This window comes from Dipodomys spectabilis, unplaced genomic scaffold (genome assembly GCF_019054845.1).
Source record: "Dipodomys spectabilis isolate Male_0828 unplaced genomic scaffold, ASM1905484v1 ptg000195l, whole genome shotgun sequence".
NCBI lineage: Eukaryota > Metazoa > Chordata > Mammalia > Rodentia > Heteromyidae > Dipodomys > Dipodomys spectabilis.
This window is the reverse complement of record NW_024870872.1, coordinates 79,313-91,910: the sequence shown is the minus strand read 5'-3', so window position 1 is coordinate 91,910 and position 12,598 is coordinate 79,313. Positions and strand designations below refer to the sequence as shown.

The window sequence follows — 12,598 nt, the reverse complement described above, 5'->3', positions numbered from 1 at the left end:
TTCAATGCTCCTTGTTGGAAGAGTTAACATTGTGAAAACTGCAATACTGCCCCCAAACAATTGACAATGCAATACCTATCAAAATCCCAACAATATTCTTCAATGCAGTAGAGAAAGCAATCCAAATTTAATATGGAATTACAAAATTACAGTTGAAACAAAAGGCTTAGAAAGGAACTCATGGGCCTATTGTCATCTTACACACACACACACACACACACACACACACACCCCACACACAATGGAATTCTATTCACCCATCAGAAAGTGCCACGCCTACTCCGGTGGAGTCTGCTTAGCTTAGAAAACCTGCATTCAGACCTGAGAATGGGGCTTCACAGAGACCTATCTCTGAGAATGGGATTTCACCGAAGTCTACCTCAGAGAATGGGGCTTCAAAGAGGCCTACCTCTTGGAAAGGCTGGCAAGCCCCTGGGAAAGATGTGTTTCTGTCCCTGTTTTTCTTTTCTTCACTGTATAGGAGTGCCTATTAATCTTTTACTGTTCCTGCTGCGCATTGTACTTACTCATGCTCAACTTTCCCTTATTCAAGGCTCTTTCTTAAGAGTGTTGACAACTCCAACATCTGATGAGTGTCTTAAAAATATGACTGACTCACCAGAGTTAAGTGCTACCCTGTAAGCCCCTCTTATGGAGGCTAGTAGACAAGTCATAAGTAAATATAAAAGTATTGGGGGTTTCACGATTTCATTTCAGCAGAAAGAATTGTTTGTAAGAGATTTACAAGAAGCTGTAGGCGTGGCTAGAACAGAAAGAATGTATGGCAATTGCTGGGAGAACTACTTAGGAGAAATAACTTCCTGTTACTCTCTTTCATTTACTAAGAGACTTGCTAGATCTAGGCCTCCTTGGTGCTTACTATTAAAGAAGGAACAGGAAAGATCTTATGGGACAGTTAAGGCCTCTATAGAAAAAAGTAATGGTTAATTGGTGATAAACATCGAAACCCATTGTATTTCTTAAAAATAGAGGTAAAGCCGGAAACAAGTTCCTATCAGGCAACCAGCTGGTGACCACCCAAGAATGAAGCCCTGCAGCAAGATTGTGTAACCTTTTGCCCTTTCTCATGGAGACTTTTGCTTTAAAATTTTGTTATCCCCTGCATTAAATCGCACTCAGCATCCACTCCTCTTGTGTGTGAGTTGTCTGTTTGCCATCTCCCCACCTATTCCAGTTCCTCCACTAGGTGTCCTCCGTTGTCCCGACAGAGCCGGTCAGCGGCAAGAAAGGATGACTTTTCACCAGTCTTAAGGAAAATGAAAGGCTTGGGAAAATTACAAAGAGAAAGGAATGAAGACTCAGAGCAATATAGGTTTCATAGATTCATTAATTTATGGTAGTTAGAAGGTGCCAACAAATGTACAAGTAAACATGACAGATTCTACCTTGTCCCACTTAGAATGGCCACTATGAGGAAAACTAAAAATAGCAAATGCTGGCATGGATGTAGCCAAATGGGAACTCTATTACACTGTTGGTGGGGAATTAAACTTTTTAACCTATCTTGAATGAAGTACAGAGTTTCTTCAAAAGACTAAACATAGATCTCTTATGACCCATTAATTCCTCTCATGGGCAGTAATCCAATAAATAACAACCAACCTCACATTAAAGCTACCAGCATAAACATGTTAAGGGCCCAGTCTCAGAGTTCAAGGATGGGAAGCAAAGTTACCACTGCTGGTATTTGTTTCCTCAAATATGAAACTTTTGACATAAGATATCAAATCATCCTATTTGCAGCAGCTAGGATAGGACTTAACTGTAGTGGGTGATAAAATGGCTTTTTTGAATGTTAGGAAAAGATGTAGGCAGTACAAGAAAAGGGAGATTTGTTTTTATTGTTGTTGGTCCAGGGGCTTGAAGTCTGGGCTTGGGCACTGTTCCTGAGCTCTTCAACTCAAGGTGAGGTCTGTACCTCTTGAACCTCAGTGCCACTTCTGGTTTTCTGGTGGTTTAATGGAGATAAGAGTCTCAGGGACTTTCCTGCCCAGGCTGGCTTTCAACAGCAGTCCTCAGATCTCAGTTTCCTGAGTATCTAGGATTACAGCTGTGATCCACTGTCATCAGTTTAAAAATGGGGTGGGGGTTAATAAAAGAAAACTCATCTCTTCACCAATGTCTAAACCTCAACTATCACTATTAAAACACTTCATCCTCAACTCATTTCATCAGACATTTGTAAATTTTCTCTTTTCCTTCATGTGGGAATACTGCAGTCAATATCAACTCAGTTGTGAGACTGGATCAATTGTATGGTAATTTCTATCACCTAAATCAAGAACACTTACATCAAAACAAATGAAAAGCTCATTTGGAATAATTATTTTCTCTTTTTATTACAAATCTGTGATTGATTACTTCATTGGACCTCCTAACAGAGTGATGACTTTTTCTTTCTCTTTAGCAATTGGCTTTCTTCCACATGTGGTCAAATATTTAAGAATTCAAAGAGTTTCATTGATATTTCATTAAGCTGACCTCTAAGAAAATGTGCATTTCTGGTATTTGGTCTGCTGTCTTGTCCCTACACACACAGTCATTCTATGATTTATTTGTTCTACAAGGAATTCTATTTTCCAATCTTTGTATTACCAATTTTAGTCTCTTTAATCAGTCTTTCTGACCCACTCTTGGGACTCTCATTTCAGTCTGCCTCATAAGAAATATATTAGTTATCAGCTAAATGACTTTCAGCTTTTGTTTTTTGCCTGATTTAATGTAGGCTGTGATAGCAGCCCTGACTGGCTGTGCTCACTGGAGTTTTTTGTTTGTTTGTTTTGTTTTGTTTTTAGAGGTCTAGGATTACTATTCAATGTATTAGCTTCTCTGGGCCCCAGTGATCCCCTGGTGTACAGTCAATGTGTTATTCTCCTAAAGATACAAAAACAGCTGGCTAAATTCCTGTTTTATTTGTCTCAAAATGAGGCAATCTGGCATCCTTGCAAATCTATGAATAATTCTCTGTAACCACTTGCAGAAATAGTCTATCAAGATGGCTTTTCAAGGTTGACTGTGAAAAATGTTCATTTCCAACTTACCACCATAAAACTGATCACATCCCTGGGAGGATAATTTTGGAAGGAATGTTCCCCTTCCTTTCTTTTCTTATGATAGATCAAACCATAATATTCTGCAATTGTGGTCAGCCTGGAGCACATTTTCCCAATAATGTTCTGTAGTGTAAAAGAGGATCAACTATAAAAATAAAGGTGAAAATACTTGTCTACTAAGACTGATTCATATCTGTTGCTTATATCTGTTGTTATTTTCATTACTTCAAGCACATGGATAATTTATATTGGGATTAGACAAGTTGCAAAGGATTAATGGAATAAACATTCAGTTTACTTTCATATATCCAACATAATACACTTAACCCCTTATGGAAAATTAAATCTAACTGTAGAAACAATGTCAGGAATATAAAATAAGCCTCAATATGTATAATCTGGCACACATAACCCATCATCTACTCAGAAATTTAGTCTCCATAAATATTTATTTTGTAAAATAATAAAAATTTAATTAATGAGTATGACTTTTAATTATCATCTGAAATACTCCTCATGTATATAATTTAATAGATATCACCTAGACACGTATTTAACATGCATGCAGAAATCAAATTTCCACCATTTAAGCTAGATGAGAGAAGTCATACTCTCGTGTACTGTGTGGTGTGAATTTTACCACAGTGCTGAACCCTTCCACCTAAAACCAAGTGTATTGTGGAATAATCTATTATTTGATGTTAAGATGAGTGCTAAGTGTAGAATACACTTTGAACTACTACATTAATTCACAGAAATGAAACAATAATATATATTATTTAAATTCTAATGCTTCTCAATTTTACAATTCATAAAATATATCATTAAAATTAGCTTCACTTTCTTCTTTCCTATAGCTGCTGAAATTAAAATTATATATTAAGCATTCAATATTAAGAAATCAATAATGAGTAACCTATTATTAAAATGATATACTATTAAACTGTGATTTGAAGTATAGTTCTAACAAATTGTGATGCAAAAAACATTTATTAGAATTATGGGTAATATTTTTAAAACTTACCAGCTTTTTATTTGTTTCCTAGTTGTGTCATTTGTTTCTCTTCGTCCAAGTCATCTCTCCACCTTGTTTAGTTTTCTATTTTATTGGTTTGCTGATTGTGCATTTTGTTTTCCCTTTTTAGTGATTGACATGAGGCTGAAAATCTGTACGCCAGTTCATTACTTCCTATGATAAAATAAAATTCCTGTTCTCCACAGCTGTTGTAGTCTTCTTTGTATAGTACAGTATTTCCCCCACTCCCATCTCCTGTATTGCTGCTCTTGAATATTTTATTCTATTTTTTATTTATATTTTATTGTCAAGGTAATTAAAAGCAGGGTTATAGTTATGTAAGTAAGATAATAGATTTATTTCTTTTCTAACTTGTAACCCAGTCCCTCATTTTTCTCCCTCTTCCCTCCCAATGCCCACACCAAGATCATTTCCTACATATTGTCTTGTGAGTATCACTGTTACCTAGGTTCCCCCTTTTTCCTTTGTCTCACCATTTTGTTTTTTCCCTTTCCCTTGCCTAGTTCAGCTCAACATATTTACACTACTCAGGGTATCAAAATCAAATATAGTGTCTGCAGGGGATAAATCATAAGTGGGGAAAAACAAAAAGTTAAAAAGAAATCACATAGTACATTAGAACAACAACAACGAAGAACATGTGTTAGAGTTCATTTCACTTGGAATCACCTTATATGGTCATATCTACATAGCAATTGACCTCTTCTGCTCATCTACTAATATTATCCTTGATGTACACAATCATGATCCCCTATTACCCAGTAATCCCACATCTGGGCATTACCCAAGTGATCACAAACAAGGCCACACTAAATCTACCAGCACAATTATGTTTATCACAATATTATTTACCACAGCTAAGATATGGAATCAATCCAGATGCTCCTCAGTAGATGAATAGATCAAGAAAATGTTACACACACACACATACACACATACATACACATGGAATACTATGCTTCCATCAGAAAGAATGATACCACCTCATTTGTAAGGAAATAGGAGATCGTCGAAAAAAATCACATCAAGTGATGCCAGACTTAAAGAAACATAGGTCCCATGGGTTCCCTTATTAATAATAATTAGTTTATATCAAGGATAATTTCATGTACATTAATTTGGCATTTTGTTCCATGTTGAGCATAAAACATTATTGCTATATTGTTTGTTATTATTTCTGCAAACAGGCAAGTATATGTAAAGAATTACGTTTATCTCATCCATTACTGAAGGAAGAACACCTAAAAGAGAAACCCCTACAAGGAAGACCAACTCCTACATATTTAGCTTCATTCCTATGTAAGGCCAGTGTTGTCCCCTGTATCCTCACGTTATACATTACAACTCTATACTTGGTCATCCTGTATATCCACTATCATCTATATTGTGACCTAAATGCCCCAGCAATATCAGTTGCTTTACTTTTTGAAAAATTTCTCTCTTGCTTAGGTTGGTGTGTGTGTGTGTGTGTGTGTGTGTGTGTGTGTGGTTTTACAAAGATCAGAAAGCAACATTTTACATCATTTAGATTACATCTTTTAGGTCATTGTAAGTTGTGGCTAATGGGAGAAATCTCTTGCTATTTTAAAGATGAAACAGAAAATTATACTTGTGCATGTGCCACAGTTGCTTTATTAGTCTGTAGTTGAACACATAACTTTGATTTATATCTTGCCTGTTGTGAATAATGTGAATAACAGTGAACTACAGATATATTTACGAGTTACCCAGAAAGAATTAATCATATGATTGGTGGGTCAGATGATATTTCAGCTTTGCATTTCTTTAGAAAATTACATACTACTTTCTACAACGAGAATACTAACCTATATTTTGACCAAGAGTGTAGAAAATTTCCTTTGCTCCACACTCTCACCAACATTATTACCTTTTAAGTTTTTTTTAAAGGGCATGTTTTTACTATGTGCAGTATCCCAGGCTGGCCATAAGCTGAAATCCTCTTACTCCAATTTCCCAAATGCTTGGAATTACAAGCCTTTACCACCACACCAAGTTCCTTCGAATATTTTTGATAACAGTTATAATAGTTATGTAGTAGTATCATAGTAATTTTGAATTGCATTTCTCTAATGACTTCTGTTCACACAGCATTAAGCCAGCATAGAAGTGATATTAAACACAACTTTTTAAAGCCACTGGTGATTTTCAGGGCATATTGGAAAATATGTCTATTCAGAACTTTTATCGATTTTTAATCAAGTTCCTTGTTAATCTCATCTTTAATCTCTCTATACAAAATCAATAATACATTCCAGGTAGTAGAAAGGAAAAAATTGAGCAACACCTAACATTTTTCAATTTTCAATAACATGATATTGCTTAAATCATTTTTGCTTATGCTTGAGACTATATAACTCAATTTAGTGAAGCCTTTTACAAGGCTATATGTATTTAGTTTATTTTACTCTGATTGCTTTTTCCAAAGCCTGTGTGTCTAATTTTCCTTGGTTTCTTTCAGTCTCATGTAGTTCAGATTTCAAACTGAAGAATAAATGGAAAGACGCAACCAAAAAAATAGAGTTCCTCTCATCTGATGATGCCTCTACAAGAATGAGGAAAGAGTTCATCCTGCTAAGGACCTATGATAGGTTATCAAAAAGAGAATTCATTCTTCTAGGTCTTCCCTTTCTTTGCAATTTAACTTAAATAATGAAAAACACAATATACTGCTTAGTTACTTTTAGGCTTTATCAATTTTGAACATTTTCATATGGACCTTAGCTCAGTCTACAATTCCTTCATTATTCTGACCCTGATAGTTTAGCACTATCAAGACATAAGATAAGCAGTTTGATTTACAGCATGAGAAGTTATCCACCTGGCTTCCTTGGAAGCACAGCATAGTCAATAGATAACGTTACTTCTGGTGGCTCACTACATGTATTGATTTCTGTAATACATAACACATTCTGTTTAGTATTAAAAAAAACTGCTGGCTAAACTCAAAGTTCATTAGTAATTTATGTTAAGTATTTCACAAGTTTTATGTCCCTTAGTTCTTAAGAAAACATTTGCTATGATGCTAATGTTATTACCATTTTAGAGTTGAGAAAAATTGTAATTAAAGTCACTAAGTGCATGGCCCAAAGACACACAGTGAGGAAGGAAATGAGTCAAAGTTTCCAAAAGCCTTTCAGCAATACAAAAACGGTAGTTGAAATATCTCCATTCTCTTACACTCTCAATTCAATATTCATATTGTCCAATAAATAATAGCATAGCAATTATTGCCCATGGTAATTGTTTTCTGTCACATTTTGTCTTCAACACAGATTGTGTTGGTGACATTGCGTTATCGTGCACAGAGCTGAGCTTATAAATTGAGGTCCAAAGAGAGGCAAATTTCTTCTGTCCCACAGTTCCAGTATTCTTTTAAAAAAGTACTAAAACTTTTAAATATTATCACTTACTCTCTTAAGAATCTCAACATGAAATAAATTCACATATAATCACTCCAAAATGCTTTAAAAGTAGGAAATGATAAAACAGTCCCCCCGTGAAGTAAATTTTTTTCTACTTTTAAAATTATTCTGAAAGCATTGTGATGGTTGGTCACACGTGTAATCCTGTTTACTCTGCATATCTACTCAGGACCCTGAGAATTATGGATAAGAGTTGGAAGCCAATCAGGCCAAAAAATTCCTAAGATTATTTTTCCAAAATTTAAATAAACTAGCAAAGCTCCAGGAATGGAGATGTAGCTCATATAGTAGCTCACCAATGTAGAGAGAAAAGGCTTAGCGAGACCATGAAGCCCTGAGTTAAAACTCTGAGCACACCAACATGCAGGCATGCACACACACACACACACACACACACACACACACACACACACACACACTTACTCAAAATATCTTTGTGTCAGTCTTTTCCATTAATTTCTTTGTGTGTGTGTGTGTGTGTGTGTGTGTGTGTGTGTGTGTGTTTTAATTGTGAAAATACTGTACAGAGGGGTTACAATTACATGGGCAAGATAATGAGCACATTTCTTATCAAGTATTGTAGCCTCCTCCTTTGTTTCCCCTTCCCATCCCTTCCCAGCCTCTCCCCGGCCCCCCACCCAATCCTCTCCCCCATTAATTTCTTTGTTAACAATATTATATGGGTAAAATAAAATAAACTCTTCCATCTCAGAACATTTTCTAATGTTTTTTATTGTAAAAGTACTGTACAGAGGGGTTAAAGTTACATGAGCAAAGTCATGAGTGCATTTCTTATCAAGCATTGTTACCTCCTCCTTTGTTTTTCCCCCCACCATCCCTTCCCCTCCACCTCCACAAGTACACTTCTCATCCCCACACCCCCACACCCCCCAACATGTTGTCTTGTGCATCTCATTGTTACAATGGCTCAACTTTTATCTCTATTTAAGCATTTTGATTTTTCCCTTTCCTTCCCCAAATTAGAGAAGTGTATTTTCAGGATGTAGGTGCACCAACATCAAATCCAGTGAAAACAGGGCTTATACTGTGCGGGAGGACCAAATAAAAAACAAAAAAAATCACATTGTACATTATAAATATGTTAGAAACAACAGTAAGAAAGAATAAAAAAAAAACACTTCTGTCCTTATCTTGGGGTTCATTTAGCTTAACATCATCTTATTTAGTAATATGCATATAGCTTTTGATCTTTTCTGCTTATCCCAGTTTTCTGCTTATATTATTTATTGCAAGTAAGGGATACCTTACATATATATACATTCCAATCTATATTTATATTTATGTATATAAATATACATATATACAAATATATATACATATATATGTATGTGTAGTTAGATAGATAGATAGAAAGATAGATAGATAGATAGAGAGGAAAATACATATACACACACACACACACACACCAAAATTTCTTGATTCATTCATTTTCTGAGGGGCATCGGGTTTGGTTCCCTATCTTAGCTATGGTAAATAATGCTGCAATACACATAGCTGTGCTGGTAGTTATAGTATGGTCTTGTTTGATCATTTGGATGAATGCCCAAAAGTGAGATTGCTGGGTCATAGGGGAGCTCTATGTAGAATCTTTTGAGGAACCACCATACTTCTTTCCAGGTGCTTGAACAAGTTTTCACTCCCACCAAGAATGGAGTAGGGTTCCCTTCTGTCCACATACCCTCCAGCATCTGTTGTTGTAAAAATGTGGAAATCTTCATGAATTTGCATGTCATCTTTGCGTAGGGGTCATGCTAATTCTCTCTGTATTTTTTCAATTTTAGTGTATGTGTTGCCAAACTGAGCCCAGAACATTTTTTATACATAAAGTGGAATTGATTTTCCTAAACTAGAAAATTCAACAAAAATAAGTTCAAAAGACTTGTCGTGAAATTTTAGAACCATATATTTCTTATGTAAGCACACATTTAAGAATAAAGTTAAGTTAGATATGTCAAAAACAAAATAATTCCAGATATTTGTTGTTCAAGAGATGTGTAAGAGTAGAAATTCAATTATTCTATACATGGCACCTGTCATAATGAGCACTGTAGCAAGTGCTAAGGTTTGTTAAAAATTTTATTGTTTTCAATATGTTTAATTTTGGGAATTTGCTTATATATGCCAAAATTAAGACTGTCTGGCAGGTCATAAAACTTTTCCATAAAGTATTTAAGATTTATGGTAGCAGACATATCCTACTAAGTATGTACATTTCAGAGTTTATAGAAACTTTACTATGAGAAGTTACAAAGTCTGTGTAAAGAAACAGAGAGAAGAGTTAAGATTTTAACTACACAGTTTCTGTTAAAACTTGAGGGCTTCTTTTACATGTTAGTGAGAAACAAATGATGATATAAGCCATATACAAATGATGAGATGAGCCATAAAGAAAGAGTAACCTTAGTGGGTAACTTTAAAGGCTACCCGTAGCCTACAAAACTCTTGTGAAATCATAATCTTAGCCAGTTTTAAATGTACAGGAATATGAGTAAATAGGAAAATCTAATATGTAGAACACTTCAAAAACTGGAAACACTGGTGTTTGGTTTTTATTTTATTAAACATTAATAATTAATTATTGGTTTTCTTTATTTGTAGCATTGTTTTCCTTTTTGTAATAGAATACAACTTTTCATAACTCATCATCAGGAGGTACTTTGAGAATGTTACTGGGATGTCCACACCATTTTTTATTGATGCATGTGAATGTACAAAGAGAAAAATTAAGAACAAAATATTGATTTAAAATTTTCTCAAGTAGAAATCTGAATCAGAAGTGTTGATAAATGTATACACTTAAAATCTTAGTCCTAGGCTGAAGCAGTGTCTTTACAGAATTGAGGCTACAAATGTGAGAGCTGTGTTTTGTTTAGTTTTTTGGTTTGGTTTTTGTTTTTGTGGGGCTTGAACTCTGGAGCCTGAGTGCTGTCCCTCAGCTTTTCAGCTCAAAGATGGTGCTACCACTTGAGCCACAGCACCACTTTTGTCTTTTTCTTCTTCTATGGTGCTGAGGAATCAAACCCAGGACCTCATGCATGCAAGGCAAACACTCTACCACTGAGCCCCCTTCCCAGCTTCTGAAAGACTATGTTTTAAGAAATCATCTAAACAACATTTGCTTTCTGGTTTGGGTTATATAATGAAATATATGAATATCTTTTTACATTTTGGTCATTTTCATACTTCTTTTTATTGTGAAAATACTGCACAGAGGAGTAACAATTACATGGGTAAGATAATGAGCACATTACCTTTGTTTCCCCTTCCCATCCCTTCGTATCCTCCCCACCGTCCCCCCAACCAAAGTTTTAAAGTTCTTTTTTTGACATAAAGACTTGTACATCTCATTGTTCAAATGGGTCCTCCCCGTATCTCTGTTTTAACGATTTGTTTTTTCCCTTCTCCTCCACATACATCAACTTCATATATAGTGAAAACAGGGGTTATACCATGGGGGAGGGACATACAAAGCAATAAAAACATAATTTTATAAATATGTTAGAATCCATCACATGAAAGATTTCTCTCTCTCTTTTTTTTGTCAGTCGTGGGACTTGAGCTCTAGGCCTGGCAACTGTCCCTGAGCAATTCAGCTCAAGGCTCATGCTCTACCACTTGAGCCATAGCTCCACTTGTAGTTTTCTGGGTTTTTTTTTTTTTTTTTGTAATTAAGTGATTACAAAATTTGCCAATTTTCACAGTATTTTGGGATGATGATGCTCATTTAAAGTCACAAACTCATTGTAGCTTTCCTGGAGCAAATTGTCTATCACGGTCTGTAACATATAATGGTGTACACATATACACCATACATGTGGTCAGCAGCATGGGGTTATTTAATAGTGGTTCGACCAGAGGAGTGGAAGTTCTTTGTTTCTTCTTTTCTTAAGTCCTTCTGCGTGGGTGATCTGCAGGCAGCCTCCTTTTTCTCTGGGACTCCAGCAGCCCCTGCTGCGCTGCTTGCCACCAGTAAGCACTGGAGGTGGAGTCTTCGTGCTTCTCTGTTCTGAAATTCTTTTTCTCTCTTTCTTTTTTGTTATTTTCCACCTCCTGTATTTCTCTGGGTGTTCATCTTTTTGTTTTTGTCGGTCTCTTGGGGAGGTTAAGCTTAGGAACTCTAACTCTCTTTTTGGTTGGGGAGAGCTGTGACGTTTCCCTACTGCCCTGTTGCCATCTTGGTCCCCCCTCCCATTTTCATACTTCTAAATTTATACTAACTTCAGCCACTTTATCCTTTGCAAAGTCATGAAATAGCTCTGAGAATTTGCTTCTGTGAAGATTGTTTTTGGATTTATTTCTTCTGCTCTCTATCCATTCCCTATTCTCCAGTTAGAATAATTTCAAATAGTAAAAATGGAAAAAGAGAAAAAAATCATGGTGAAAAAACAGAAGTAGAAAATTCACTGGATTTTTCTGACTACTTCAACCAACGTGAACTATTGGGGAATACATGTACACCTCATTCCCACTGGTACTCAAAGTCTCTAGTTAGGAAATTCTGATGAAGACAAGGAACTAGATGAAAAAGTGAGGAATGGTATCATTTGCTAGAAAAAAATAGAGAAGTGTCCAAGCAAATTTCTTCATTGGGCTGTTGAAAATAATCGGCTTACTACAGTGCAGAGACTACTTTCCAAAAGGGCCACTCATATGAATACTAGGGATGATGATGAGTATAGCTCTCTTCATCCAGAAGCCTACAGTAGATACTTAGACATAGTGCTTATATGTGGAATAATACCAGAGTGGCTTCTTTCTTACTGCATCATGATGCAGATACCAATGCCCAAACTAAAGAAGTCTTGACAACCTTGCATCTTGCTGCTGGGAATAGAAATAACAAAGGTATGCTGGATCTGCTTCTATTGAAATATTATATCAAACCAGGTCAAGAACAACTTGGAAGAAGCTGCATTGGATATTGCCAAAAGGTTAAGTATGTATCACCTCTTTGAAGTTGTGGAAGGCTGCAAAAATTTTTCTCCTAAGTCATAATGGTTTGGTTAAGTTTCTTAAATTTCAAA

At 35.6% G+C, this 12,598-nt stretch overlaps 1 non-coding gene across 1 annotated transcript; it reads right to left on the bottom strand.

Annotated features, from left to right (window-relative positions):
* Positions 1-9,272: 9,272 nt before the first annotated feature.
* LOC122121724 lies at positions 9,273-9,379 on the bottom strand. Its single transcript, XR_006150029.1, has one exon. It is a non-coding gene; the product is annotated as a U6 spliceosomal RNA (small nuclear RNA).
* Positions 9,380-12,598: the final 3,219 nt, after the last annotated feature.